Source organism: Pinus tabuliformis, chromosome 9, assembly GCF_031772625.1.
Source record: "Pinus tabuliformis cultivar Carrire ecotype Pingquan chromosome 9, CPIR1, whole genome shotgun sequence".
Taxonomy (NCBI): Eukaryota; Viridiplantae; Streptophyta; class Pinopsida; order Pinales; family Pinaceae; genus Pinus; species Pinus tabuliformis.
The window spans coordinates 875,360,634-875,376,205 of NC_142307.1; the positions used below are offsets into that span (position 1 = coordinate 875,360,634).

A 15,572-nucleotide genomic window follows, 5' to 3' on the forward strand; every position below is an offset into this window, starting at 1 on the left:
CTCACATTTGGGGAGAACATGGTTACCGATCAAACGAGAAAATGACCTAGTACCCCTTTTTTGAGGTAGAAAAAAATCACCCGATTTTGAAAAGTGGTGATGCACAATACACCTTTCTTTTTTAGCATATTTTTGGCACTTTAAATTTTCTTATGTATCAAGTATGAACATTTTTTAAAAAAAGTTAGTGATTTTCATCTTGATTTTGAAAAGTGTTGATGCGGCATCAACACATTTTTTTAAAGAGTTTATTTTTGACAATTTTTTTTTTTTTTATGTATCAAGTACGAACACTTTTTTTAAATGTTAGTGATTTTCATCTTGATTTTGAGAAGTGTTGATGTAGCATCAAGCGTTTTTATTTAGATGGCTTATTTTTTACATTTTAAATTTTCCAATGTATTAAGTGTGGATATTTTTTAAAAATGTTTGTCATTTTCATGTTTGTAATAAACCATGAAAAAAAATTAAAAAACATGACAAAAAAAATTCAAATAATAAAAAATATATATAAAAAACCAAAAACACACCCATAGAAATGTAAAATTAAAACAAATTAAATTGTAAAATTAAACAAAAAATAAAAAATAAATAAAAATATCAAAAAATAAATTAAAAAAAATAAATAATAAATAAATAAATAAATAAAAGAAAAAAAACACATTTATATGGAATTTTTTAAGCTAAAAACACAAAATATACCCACATAAAAATAATAATAATAATAAATAATAGCTTAAACAAAATTATATATATATATATATAAAGAATTAAATTAAAAAAAGTTAAATTAAAAAACAAAAAGAATCAGATCAAAACAAAACAATTAAAAAAAAGTTTTAAAAAAAAAAATAAAAGGAAAAAAATACATATTTAAAACAAAAAGGATTATTAAAAAATGAAATAAAAAAGAGTTAAAAATAAAAAATAAAAAATTCGTAAAAAAACAAATTAATAAAAAAATATTTCGGGCCACACATGGGTGGGGTTGGCCGTGAGTGTGGGCGGGGATGTCACGCCCCCAATTCTTTTTTCGTTAAATTGGCCAGGTGTGGCACCGCCGAAGTAACCAATATCTTCCATTGTTAGCCTACTTTGCGAACTACGCCTTAACATTCATCAATAACATGAATTATTATATTAATGTTCGGAAGTCATTAATAACAAGCATGATAGAATAACCAGGACCACATCATATGCAAGAGAATGATTTTATTATATATATAAGAACATTTTGTACAATGACTGAGAGCTTGGCTCGACCAGCATTTTATACCCGGGTTGGGTGCCCACCCATGCAAGAGTGCACGGTGGTCAAGCTCAACCTCAACCGAAATACAACTCACAACCAAACACAAGTTTTCCTTGCCCAAATGTGCGGGCGCGCCCGTGCACAACCCACACCAACCGCAATCCAAAACTCGATCCTCGTTTGGCGGGCAGGCGCCTTAGAACGCCCTCCACCTGCACCTTCAACCTCCCTTACAACCTTTGTGCAGCTCGTGCCCTTCGCCCGACAGGCGGGCGCATCCCTTGCTCCTTGCCGCGGCTCTACACTTGTGCACACTCCTTGTTGAGCAATGGAAGATGAGCGATGTTCGATGGTCAAAATGCCATCTCCATTTGCTTGTTTATACTCCTCTTTCGTGTGAAGGTCGCGCCCATGGCCGACGCCTCCACACACTTCCAACCAACGCGTCCTCAACATTATGCAACGCCACGATATGGTCGGCTCACCCTTTGTTTTCTTCGCTCCATGGTCGGCTCGTTTGGCAAGTCGTCCAACTTGCCCTATAAACCCACGAACACCATTCATCTGCATATATTGCACGCCTTGGTCGCTCGTGGTTCCTCTTTCGTGCCTTAGTAAATTTTCGTGGAGGAAGGAGCGCGTGCCCGGTTGCTCATGAACCACTGGACGTTACATCCTCCACCACTTGATATCATTGTCGCCCTCAACAATCCTGACTGCCTCAGTATCTTCCATTCATACTTCGCAATATTCTTCTTCCATCTCCAAAGTGAGTCCTTTGATTCCCAGCTCTCTTCCTCCAGTGCATTCTTCCATATGACAGGATACTCCCATTTCATGTGGCAACCAATCCCTATAGTTTTGTAGCTCAAAATCTTAACCAACTCCAGTCCTGGCTTGTCCACAATCCCGGCTAGTCCTCTCGGCGGTTCAGCTCTCTCTGGATGGTCAGCATCAAGTCTGCATCTCTTCAAATGATTGATGTGAAAAACTGGATGCTTCATGTGCATATGGTGAGGAAGCTCCAGCTCATAAGAAACTTCCCCCATTCTCTTCTTCACTCGGAATGGTCCCTCATACTTTTGTGTCAGTTTGCTTGCAGTCCCCTTGGCTGGCTGAAACTGCACCTTGGTAATCCTGAGAAACACTGTATCTTCGACATTGAAGTGCGCATCTCATCTTCCTCGATCAGCATATTTCTTCATTCTCCTTGGAGCTTCATGCAAGCGCAACCGAGCCAACTCCGAGGTCTCATCCCAAGCCTTCATGAACTTCTTCTCATGAGGACTCCTCAAGAAACCTCTTGTCACTACGGTATGTAGTGCAACCGACATCTGCCCATTCACCAACTCAAATGGACTATACCCCGTCGCAGAACTCTTTTGAATATTGTAGCTAAACTGAGCAATATCCAAGAGTTCAGGCCACTTCTTCTGATCAGCTGTCAGATAATGTCGCAAGTAGTCCTCCAGCAATGCGTTGATCCTCTCGGTCTACCCATCTGTCTATGGATGGTAACTCGAACTCATCAACAACTCTGTCCCAACTAACTTGAACAACGTGGTCCAAAATCTGCCTGTAAAACGTGGATCTCTATCCGACACAATGCTCAATGGCATTGCCCAATATATCACTATTTCCTTAAAGAACAACTCCGCAGTCTGCTCGGCTCCACAAGGCATCTTTGTTGGAACAAAGACAACATACTTGGAAAAACGATCAACCATGACCATTATCCCATTATACCCCTGAACCTGTGGCAACTGAGTGATGAAGTACATTGAGACACTCATCCATGGTCTCTCAGGAATCGGTAAAGGCTGCAACAGTTCTCCTTTCCTCTGAGTATCCAATTTGTCTTGCTGACAAATGATGCACGTGTGTACATATTCCTCTACATCCTCTCGCATCTTCTCCCAAAAGAATCTTCTCTCCAATAATGCCAAAGAACGATGCATCCCTGGGTGGCCAGCCCATGGTGAGTCGTGGCACTACTTCAAAAGGTGCCTCCTCAGCCCAGATGACTTTGGAACATAGAGTCGGTTTCCAAAGAATAATAACCCGTCTCGTAGAAAGAACTTTCGTGTCTTCCCCTCCTTTATCTGCTTCACTATATTCTGTGCCAAAGTATCGGTTTCAACACTTTCCTTGGTCTTATTTTGCATCTCTTCTGACATCTGAACTCGACTGCTACTCCTAGCTACCCGGTCTTCTCCCTCCAATGCTGCAAGTTGTCCCTTCCTACTGAGGGCATCTGCTACCGCATTATATCTTCCCGGTCTATACTCGATAGTCATGTCGAACTCTGCCAAGAAGTCCTACCAACGAGCTTGCTTCATAGAAAGCTTCGGTTGTGATGCAAAATAACTTGCTGCAACATTGTCAGTCTTCACAATAAACGGCTTCCCAATCAGGTAATGCCTCCACACATGAAGACAATGAATGATTGCAGTCATCTCCTTCTCATGGACTGGATACCTCTGTTCTCTATCCTGCAACTTCCGACTCTTGTACGCCACTGGATGCCCATCTTGCATAAGAACCCCTCCTATGGCAAAATCCGAAGCATTAATGTGTACCTCAAATGGTCTCTCGAAGTCACGCAACTTTAGTATCAGTGTTGTAACCATCCTCTTCTTTAAACCATCAAATGGCTCTTGACATTTTTTTGTCCAACTCCACCTCTTATCTTTCTTCAATAGGTCTATCAGTGCCGATGTCACATTGGAGTACCCTTCTACAAACTTCCATTGGTTGTTGGTCACGCCCAAGAACACCCTCATCTCATGGAAATTCTTTGGTTCAACCCAGTCCTCGATCGCCTTCACTCTGCTCGGCTCCATCCGTATGTACCCTTGACCAACAATATGCCCAAGGAACGGAATCTCGGTCTGAGTGAACACACACTTAGACTTCTTCAAGAACAATTGATTTTCCCTCAGTGCCTCGAACACCATCGCCAAGTGCTTCTTATGATCCTTCATGTTGTCACTGAACACCACTATATCGTCCAAGTATACTACTACGAACAAATCCAAGTATGGCTGTAGGACATCATTCATCAAAGTGCGAAATGTAGCAGGAGCGTTACACAACCCGAATGGAATAACAAGGAACTCAAAGCTACTAACCTTGTTACTATCGCGGTCTTCTTCCAATCTCCTTCAGCTATCAGCACCTAATAATAGCCATGCCTCAAGTCCAGCTTGGAAAACACTCGGGCTTTTGCAAGCTTGTCAAAGCAATCAACAGCCAATGGCAAAGGATACATGTTCCTTACCATTTTCTTGTTTAATGCACGGTAATCACAGCACATCCATAGCTCATTCGAATCCTTCTTCCACTGGAGCAATACCAGAGCTCCATAAAGGGACCTTGAAGGTCTGATGAAACCTACATCAGCTAACTCCTTTAGTTGTCGTTTCAATTCCTCCAACTTAGGTCCTCACAACCGATAAGGTGCTTTAGCCGGGGGTTGCTTTCCTGGCTCAAGCTCAATGCTATGATCCACTACACGCCTTGGTGGAAGCTTCTTTGGTAGCTCATCAGGCATCAAATTTACATATTTGGTCAGTACCTCAGAAATATCGGCTGGAACAGGCATCCCCACTCCATCACCTTCGACGTCCTTGAACATCACCGCATATGTCTCCATATCTGATTCATTCATAGCCTTCTCCAAACTCAGTGCCGAAACATGTTGCACCCTTACTTCCCTCCTTTTCCTATGAGTGGGCAAAGTCCAAGTTTGTGTCTGTCCAACCAGCACCACCTCATCACAGAAGGGGACAACAATAGCCCTATTGCCCTTCAAGAAATCTTGTCTGAATATCATATCAAAGTCGTTCATCTCCATCACTGTGAAGTCCAACTGACCCTTCCAGTCTTTTATCTGCACAGGGACTTCGTGTGCCAAACCAACCACTTTAGCTCTATAGTTCACTGCCTTCACTTCCACATTCGATGGGAAGATCATGAGTCCAACTTCTTTCGCTAACAGTGTCATCATGAAGTTATGAGTGGCCCCTGTGTCCACCAGAGCTTGAATGGTCTTGCCATGAACCATCAAGTCCATGAAACCCGGACTGTTAATCCACGATTTCTCCATAACTTTTCCATGCATACATGTCTATTCTCTGCGTTCATCAAGCAACGGCTTCACTCCCTATGAACCTGGCTCTGATACCACCTATCACACCCCCAATTCTTTTTTCGTTAAATTCGCCGGGTGCGGAACCACTTAAGTAACCAACATCCTCCATTGTTAGCCTACTTTGTGAACTATGCCTTAACATTCATCAATAACATGAATTATTATATTAATGTGTGGAAACCATTAATAACAAACATGATAGAACAACCAGGAACACATCATATGCAAGAGAATGCTTTTATTATATATATAAGAACATTTTGTACAATGACCGGGAGCTTGGCTCGACCGACGTTTTATACCCGATGTTATAGACATTTTTGTGCCTTACAGCATTGAGCATGAAATGTCCATAATCTAAGGGATCCAAATTCCCTAAACATGTTGTTCCTACCCCTAGAGGAACAAGGCTAACAAACCACAGCAATTCACAAAAGTTCTCCACCTGAAACTGCTAAAAAACAAGTCAATTCAGGATCATGTCAACTGCTCCACTGACCATCTGCGCTGAATGTCAATGGCTCCAATGGCTACCTGCACTGAATGTCAACTCCAACACTGGCTACCTGCGCTGAGCGAGATTGGACATGTGGCAGACTCATTCCTCAAGGTGTCAATGCCCAGGAAGCTTCCAAAATGACACTTGCCTCAGGGAATTCGACTGGTGATGAGTAAGAGGTTCCAAATCTCCAAGTGGAAGCAAGAACCTCCAAGTGGAATCAAGAACTAACAGAGAGAGAGGACACTAGTCAGATCTCAAGCTGACTCATCCTCTCTCCAAAACATCTATATATAGATCTCTCCTCCATGAGATCTAGAGGCTGGAATTTTGTTATTGCAAAGAATTGTTGTTGGTTTGAGACTGGAATCATTGGGTGCTTAATGCTTTGAAGGGAGGTGAAGATAGGAATTCCATTCTGCTGGGAAGGAGATGCTGGATTGGAGCCCTCTGGGTTGTATCTCTTCCTGAAACTTGTTATTTATCAATAAAGCTATCTTGGTTTTCTCCTATATACTGATGTATCTTTGATGTATGATTGCATTAGTGTATTTGATTTACTTCTAATCCTGAATCATTTATGAATATGAATATATGTCTTTGTGTTGTGTTCTTCTCTTGTCGCAAGTAGGTGTTCTCTTGTGATCTCGCAGGGATCAAGTAGCTGTTCTCTTGGGCGAGCGAGGAGGCAAGTAGCTGTGAACATCCAAAGAGAAGAGGATCTGGATCGAGGGACAAACGGAAGACACCGGTAAGTCCATTGATCTCCCCTCTTTCACATTTCATAAAGGAAGAAACCAGAATAGCTGTATCTGTTTGTTGCTAAGGCACTGTCACACCTTAGGTGGATAGGATCGTCCTGCATAGGCATTTTCCCCACAACACCCGAGTTGTGCGCCCACCCGTGCAAGAGCGCGTGGTGGTCACACCTCAACCTCAACCGAAATACAACTCACAACCAAACACAAGTTTTCCTTGCCCAAATGGGCGGGCACGCCCATGCACAACCCACTCCAACCACAACCCAAAACTCATTCCTCGTCCGGTGGGCAGGCGCCTTAGAACGCCCTCCACCCGCACCTTCAACCACCCTTACAACCTTCGTGTATCTCATGCCCTTCGCTCGGCAGGCGGGTGCATCCCTTGCGCCTTGCTGCGGCTCTACACTTGTGCGCACTCCTTGTTGAGCGATGGAAGATGAGCGATGTTCGATGGTAAAAATGCCATCTCCGTTTCTTTGTTTGTACTCCTCTTTCGTGTGAAGGTCACGCCCATGGCCAACCTCTCCACACACTTCCAACCAACGCGTCCTCAACGTTATGCAACGCCACCATATGGTTGGCTCGCCCTTCATTCGCCCCGCTCCATGGTTGGCTCATTTGGCAAGTCATCCAACTCACCCTATAAACCCACGAACACGCATTCATCCGCATATATGCCATGCCTTGGTCGCTCGTGGTTCCTCTTTCGTGCCTTAGTCGATTTTTTTGGAGGAAGGAGCATGTGCCCAATCGCTCATGAAACGCAGGACATTACAGGGGAGGTGGGGTGCATGTAGCCACCTCCCTGCTGGCATCCGTGGCCAACCCCGCCCATGGGTGGCTTGAATTTTTATTTTTTATTTTTTCCTTTTTTTAATTTTTTTAATTGCTTTATTTCGATTTTTTTATTCAGTTTTATTTATTTATTTTTTTCAATTGTTCTTATATTTTAATTTTTATTTGTTTTGTTTTGATTATTTTTTTAATTGTTCTTTATTATTATTATTTTTTTAATTTATTTTTAGTTATGTATTTTTTTTATTTTGTTAATTTAATTTATTTATTTTTGGTTAAATTATGTCTGTTTTTTTTTTAATGATATTTTCTATTTAATTTTTAATTTTTTTTTTAATATTTTGTCCAATTCTTTATATTTATAAGTTAATTTTATTAATTTTTACATTTTTTTAGTTCTTTTTGGTCATTTTTTATAGTTGATTTTTTTGTCATGTTTTTTAAGTTTTTTTAATGCTTTATTTCTCTTTATTATTTTATAAGAAATTATGTTTTTTTAATTATTATGTTGTTTTTTCTATATTTGAATTTTTGGTGTCTTTTGCATTATTTTTTGTGTTTTTTTTACTGTTTTTAATTTTTTATAATATTTGATTTTATTTTTTTTGCTTTTGTGTTTTTTTTTTCAATATTTGATTTTATTTTTTTTGTATTATTTTTTCTGTTTTTTTTAATTGTTTTAATTTTTTTTCAATATTTATATATTTTTTATTTTTATTATTATTTATGTTTTTTTCCTTGTTTTTGCTTTTTATCAATATTAAAAATTTTGTTTTGCTTTTTATTATTTTTTGTGTTTTTTATTTGTTCATTTATTTATTTTTCAATATTTGAATTTTTGTATTTTTCATTTTTTTTTTTTATATGTTTTTTTTTTTTTTTTTTGGTTTTATTTTTTATTTTTTTTCGTTACAAAGGGTCGAGTTCACATACATCGCATGTCAATCTGATATTTGATTTTTAAATTTTTTGTTGCAATGTATCGAGTTGTGTTAGGCTAAGATTTTAAAATCTCTATATATCTATCATTTAAAGAATAAATTACTCTCAGGTGTTCATTTTTAAAGTTTTTTGTCATAAAATTTTTCCATAATGTAATGCTTGAAATATTTTAAAAGCTTGAGATTTTTTTGTAATCATAATCTTTCGTTTTAATTGCATGGTTCAAAAATGTCAAGATTTTAATGGTTTTCTAAGTCATGATATTTTATCTTTAATGCTATGGTTGAAAACAATTACAATTTCAAGGTTTTTTAGCGTCAATATATTTAATCTTTAACAACAAGGATGGAAATTGTTGGGATCATCACGATTTGAGATATGACATTTTATCTTTAACATCATGTCCGAGAATTGTTGGAATTTTACAGTTTTTCAAAGTCCAGATATTTTTTCTTTATTTCCATTGCTAAAAAATGTCAAAATTGTAACCCGATTTTTTCTTGTTATTCCAGAATCAACACTTATTTTTAAGGGTGTTTTTTCACCATTTTTGCAAAAAAAAAAGTGGTTTTATTTCCATTTTAAAAAAATGTGGAAAATTTACCCTAAAAAGAAACATCGTTATGGAATACACAATTTTCATTTTTTGGGTTTTTTTTCATGTTTATTGGGGGTTTTTGGGCCAGAGTACCCGTTTTGAGGTAATAGTTCACGCTTGATTGGTAACTATGTTGGGGATGTGGATCACACCTCGACCAACAAATAGAGTCATGGATGTATGCAATGTCTTATTTACTTAAGAAGAGGATCATGTAACAGAGGCATAGATAATTCCAGAAGGATCCTAGGAATCCTATGACAATCATGGTGGAAAATTTTGCTTTTTCCACAATAGCATAGGACAACTCTGAATATCTACTGAGTTGGAATGCTATATTAAAGAAAAAACTTGTTCTAGTAAAGGAATATGTAGAACATATTATGGTGAAGAATCAACCATTATTGTCACAGAGTTTCAACACTGCAAATTGACGGTCATCCATGTAGGAATAACAGGGGCCAATGGAGGACACCATGGCACAGGTATATGATGAGATGATACATATGCAACAAGTGGTTTCTCCTCTCATTTCCATCTAGAAGAAAACACAGCAAGTGGTAAAACTCCTTAAAGTAGCAAACAGAACGGTTGGCCAAATTTAAGAGTAGGCTAGCAAGTATTTGGATTCTCCACAATATTTGGAAAACAAATACAAAATTGCTGCAAAAATGGACCAAGTTCAATTGAGACACCACCTATAGAACTACTCACATCTTGGAGCATAGCCGATTAGTACTACTGCTACCTATAATCAACTACATAATAGTTTTGAGCCTCTAATATAGAAGCATGGGATGCCCTCAATAGGAACACTTGAAGCGATCAGAGGTAGAGAAGTCTTCTTCTAGGAGATTAGGAAATATGTTGAATAAATCAAATAGGTAATAGAATAGGAAGGCTTTGAGGTTAACAAACAAATTATTATACAATATGCCTTTGCACAAGTCAAAGCTCATATGAAATTTTCATGGCTCTAGATTATGTGCAGTCAAGATCCAAGACCACAGTGCTGGAGGTAGTGGAGGTGAAGATGCGGTATATAGGGGACTTTTCAATTCATGTTAAAACCATCTCAACATGTTTCAGGGCATGTAAAACTTATATTACAAGTGAAATCCATGAGGAAGCGAATGATTTATCCTTTTGATGAGCATTTGTCTCATTATTAATTTCATTTTATTAGGACACCGTCTTATTTGTACTTTGTTTCATCTAATAAATTATATGTAATGAAGTCTAAGGGACACATGTGGAATGTGAATAGTCACATATGGAATGTAATAAGTCATAAATAAAATAAAGATAGTTATAGAAGTGAAAGAATCATGAGGAAGCTCACAGGTCATTGTTATTTGTTATAAATAGCTCCTCATCACTCAAAGAAAAGGCTTGGATTCTTGGAGTCTTCCCTTGGCTTCCCTTGTAGTGCGTAGGAGATAGATCATACTTTGGAGAAGCAAGTTGTGGCTTCGTGTTCCACTACTGGATATAGTGTTTCATACATTAACAATGTACATGGGATCTTTCACCCTTAATCAAAATCTCTATGAGTCAACACTTATTCATACATGTATCATAGATATCATAGGATTCTTCTTGTTATGTTCATGATATATGTTGCTTTAATTGTATACTAAGTTAATGAACTAATTCTTTGCTTAGATATGACTATTATTGAATGAGTGTTGTTATGCTTTAATGATTTTTGTTTATTATGTGGACTAATCTACAGGTAATCAACAAGTCTTCCGCTTCCTTCCTAATCCCCCTTTAGAATAGTACTGTTACTTTTCCATCGAGATGCTCATTTTCCATTACCAGTCATGGATTTTGTCATGCACCTTACATTGGGTGTCTCATAAAGCTCACATACTTGCAACCCCAAAGAGTTATTGTGTTCGATTGCGCATAGTCGTAACCAAGGCATATCTTTGAAAGCTTTCCAACAGTGGCAGAACATATGACCAGATGGGACTCCTACACCAAATGGTGTGAGGTTTAATTGGGACTTCACATCGGGGAGATCCCCTTACAATGTTGGCATCATCTAGCATTTTTGACATTTTTTGTTGCTAGAAGTAGGGACCACTGAACATATGAGCCTCTAAAGTCTATTTTTGTCTCCTACCTCTAATGACTTCATCGCAAATCATAATCCAAAGGTGTTTTTTTGAAACTTTAGATATTTCAATCCCCGCGAACTTTCTACATAACTTGTCACATTTTAAATTCAATGAAAAGGGTACAACCATACTTAATTATGTAAAAGGTTTCTTTCATTTTTTTTTCAAGTGGCGTTTATTGTGAATAAATATTCGCATGATTGTTTACCCTTACGTTTTATGGTCGTGTGAAGCAATGGTGTTATTATCTACCCACTACTTCTATATTATCTTTTAAACAATTGGTTAACGAGCTTCGTCAAATGAGACTCTTGAACATTTTGCTGACCGATTCCTACATCTTTGTTATGAATTCTCGGATGAGGATATGGATTGGAAGTTCTTGGATGAGAAGGTTTTTTTTTCTTTGGTAGGTAAGCACCCATGGGGGATTTGAACCAGTGACCTATTGCAAGGAGTTCCTTAATAGTGCACCCATTCACTGTCAATCCAAAGCCCCGTGGGCTTAAAAACTTGTTGTAAGATCCACCCCGGTGAAGGGATGGAGAACCTTAACCACATGTGATAAGAAAGTATGAAGACTGTTCCCATCCTTTTCAAGGGAGATGCCAACCATCTCTCCTTTCTACGAACACTCTTGGATGAGAAGTTTCATTTCTTAGTGAGGATCTAAATAAAATATTTTGAATCAGACTCATATCCTTATGATCAACAAGGATTTAAACATCCCAAGGAAGAAGTAGTTATGCATTTTGTCCCATGTCCTCCTCCTTTTGATGCTTCCTATGTTGGACCTCAAACAATCATTAAACTGGAAGATCAATTTGTTGATGAACAATTAATTTTCCTTTCACACATTTCCCTTGATGGTAGTTTTTCTGATCTTACCAATCAACCATACTCAAATATTTATATCTCACCAGTCGATATTTTACCTGTTAATTAAGTTTGCAAAACCATGACCCTGATGACTTCCTTTTCTGTAAAATATACGAGAATGATTATTCAAGCAACATGGATGAATCTTTGTTTCTAGAGGAAGATTTATATTTGCAGGAGATCCAATGGTAGTCTGATGTGATCATTGGATATTTTCTTTCAAGTATAACTCCTTTTGATCAAGAAGATGGCATGTTTATCATTCAGGATTTTTGTGGTAACCTTGAAAAGCAAACTCATCAACCTCAATTTTTTTAATCTCATAATCTGCATAATGACTCTTCTTTTTATAAGCAATTGATATTGTTTTCATGAAATTCAAAGTCATGACAAGTGAGTGGGACGCTTTAGCCTATGCTGATGGTTATGTGAAGTTCCTGTGACCTTGACGATATTTATAATTTTAGTCAGTTTATGATCCTTTTTGCAAAATTTTGTCACTAATTTAATCACATAGGTTGTCATCTCTCCCCTGAGGGATGCACATTTTCTTCACGTAAATTTTTTAAACTCTATGGGGATAAAGTTTAATTTGACTATTAACTTCCACTGTTACATCTTGCCTTGGGAAAATCTTTAATCCTTGATATGGAAACAAAGAAGGATTTTAATGAATATTCTTCATCATCTATAAAAAAATCTCATTCACACGACAACATGGATTGTTTTCAACCTGTTAATGTTGCTTATGATGTGGATTTTCCTTTGATTATATTTTCTTGTCATAGTTTCCCCAAAAGGTTGTTTTCGTGATCTGATTGTAGATTCTTTAGAAGAATATTTTGAGTCCAAATCCATGTTTTGTGGCCTCTACTTGTATGTTCTTCATCAATTCTTGTATGAGCATAGGTCTGGTAATTATTATTATTGTGGAATCTTCTGTTTGATAGAGTAGTTGATTTTATTGCACCATTGTGATTGCATTTCTTGTTTCCTTGTGTCAATTTGTATGTTTGAATTGTTTATCCTTTTCATTGAATTGCACACTATCTTGGTTTCACACGATCACATATTTCCACCCAAAGGTTGGGAGAAACTTCTATGCTTGGAATGGGTTTTTCCATTTGACATGACCTGACCGTGTACAATTTAGTTTAGGATATGATAGGTTGCATTTAGTTAGATGCATTATATTCATGTTTGGTGTTTTATTTTCTCGTTTTCTTTGTTGGTTCTTGAATAAATATGGTTTAAGCTTCAAGATGATGTGGATAAAATTTTGTGCAAGGAAATTTATAGTACCTTACAACCCTTGCCTTATCTGTTACCCTCTTCATTTTTTTGGTTTGCATTTTTCAAGTCATTGATTTTCGGATGGAAAACATGATGCTTTACCTAGGAAGTTGTACGACAACCTTGATACCAGTATTCATTTCAGATTCTCATTCCTACATTTAGTCCTATTATGAATAGTGTGTTCTTTATTATCTATCTGAGTACTGTAAAATATAAGGGGAAAAAAATTAGCAATCCAAGCATTAGAGGTCTTAATTCTGTCTCTAAAGGAGTAACCTATTCTACTATCAGTAATATGGGATCCCTCTTCCACCCATTGAAAAATAATAAGTTCCTAAGAACAATCCTATTGAAAAGTAATAAAAATAAAAGGGTGAAAGAAGAGAGAGTCTTCCTACACAGGTTGGTTAAGCAAGCAACTTCGTCAGGGTACTATCTAGGATTTTTGGCAATGAAGCAACATTTGTGTTCCTAAATTGACTCTGTCAGGGTACTGGTGTGACAACCCCACCCAAGGTTTTGGTATGAGCCACATTGTGAAAAGGATGTAAATACTTCGAAAAGTTTAAAATAATAGGAAAAAAAGGGGACTAAGTCATGGGACATGGATTCTAGAGTTGGTGATGGAGAATTGCTTCTTGGGATGCTATGGTTTCTTATGAAAAGATGAAACCTAAAATTTAGGACAACCATTAAAGCATGGTTGGTGCATGAAGCAAAGGGATTGGTTCCTGAAATTAAATGGGGTGAGGAAAATAACTCATGCCCATGATTTCTTGAGAAAATATAATAATCAAAAGAGGACATAGTTTATTAAGGGTTTCAATAGCAAGGACATAACAATAATGGAAGGGGTAGGAGCAATGACCAAAAAAAAAATTAGGAAGCATTCGAAAAAAGGGGACGTGATCTCTAGAGGGAGGTCATTATTCAGAGGAGGAGAACATCCAGGAAGAAAGACAGAGAGGGAAGAGAACTCTCAAACTCCTGAAGGAGAGAATTTTTTATAGAGGGAGAGAAAAAGAGACTCGAAATTGAGGAGGGAATTATAGAGTGGTGGTGAAAATGGGAACCCTAAGAGAAAAGATAATTTGAATAGAATTATAGAGGAAATAATCGAGTTGAGGAAGCAGACCAAGGCAAGGATGAGAAACAAACCTTCAGCAGTAGCTTCCAACAAGTAGCGACGAAGAGAAGAGAAGAGAAGAGAAGGTGATTGGTTCTCTGTCCTTGGCTATTATGGGTTGAGTGCTAGTCTCTGGAGCCTTGTAGTAGATTGGGTTCCATGGAGGATGTGGGTTGAGATAGGATTCCTGGAACCCTATAATAACTTGGGTCCCTGGAGGCTGTGGGTGGAGACAAGAGGTCTCTGAAGCCTTGTAATATTTTGGGTCCCTGGAGGCTGTGGGTGGAATGAAATCTCTAGAGCCTTGTAATAGCTTGGTATTCCATGGAGGCTGTGGGTTGGGCCGGCTATTTTTGATCCCTATAACAGTTTGGGAATAAACCATCCTGAAGTTAAGATAGGGACAAGTGTGAGTCATAACTCCTGGTTATTGCCTTGACTGATACAGTGTTTTCTAGACTGCCTAGGAGGGGGTGAGGTTAGTCACCTATGGACACCCCATGCAAGAAAGAAAGAGATAAACAACTGTGGGGATTGAGGAAGGAGGTCCTTTGGAGTCCTTGACATTTCTGGTAGCTTGACTGGGGTCCCAACAGCAAGAACCCCCCCACCGGACTCTAGAATCTAGATCGACTATGACAACTACATGTAGGAGTGGCTACAACTGTCTATGGTGAAGTGGAGATTCGTATTCCTCGAATTATTTTCCCTACAAACGAAAGAAAAAATTATTTTCTAATACTATTTACAAATTAATGGATTATGATTCATTTTCATTTGTAATAGATATATATGAACAAGGACTATAATTTTGTTGTGTGTATATACCTATGATGTAATTGTTAAGGAATATTTCCCTAATTTTCATGTTGATTATGGCTATGAATATGTATGTGTACATGTGCGTTGTGCTTACATGTAAAATTGGATAACTTAATAGCCTAAATAATGGTAATCACAGACTATCTAAAGTTACAGAGTGGAAAAATAGCATGATAATTTGGTTTCCTGAGCTATAGAGTAGAGGCAGACTCTTACTCTGAATGAAATGCTCATCTATGTAAGAAATAATATAGTAGTTAAAATTAATGAACTCAATGATCTGTATCAGGGAAAACCATGAATAGTTAAAAAAAGTGAGTTTT

General features: G+C 37.7%; 1 non-coding gene across 1 annotated transcript; it reads right to left on the minus strand.

The window, feature by feature from the left end:
• Window positions 1-11,633: 11,633 nt before the first annotated feature.
• Window positions 11,634-11,761, minus strand: LOC149151583 (U6atac minor spliceosomal RNA). The gene has a single exon (XR_016263958.1). It is a non-coding gene; the product is annotated as a U6atac minor spliceosomal RNA (small nuclear RNA).
• Between the last annotated feature and the right edge of the window lie 3,811 nt (window positions 11,762-15,572).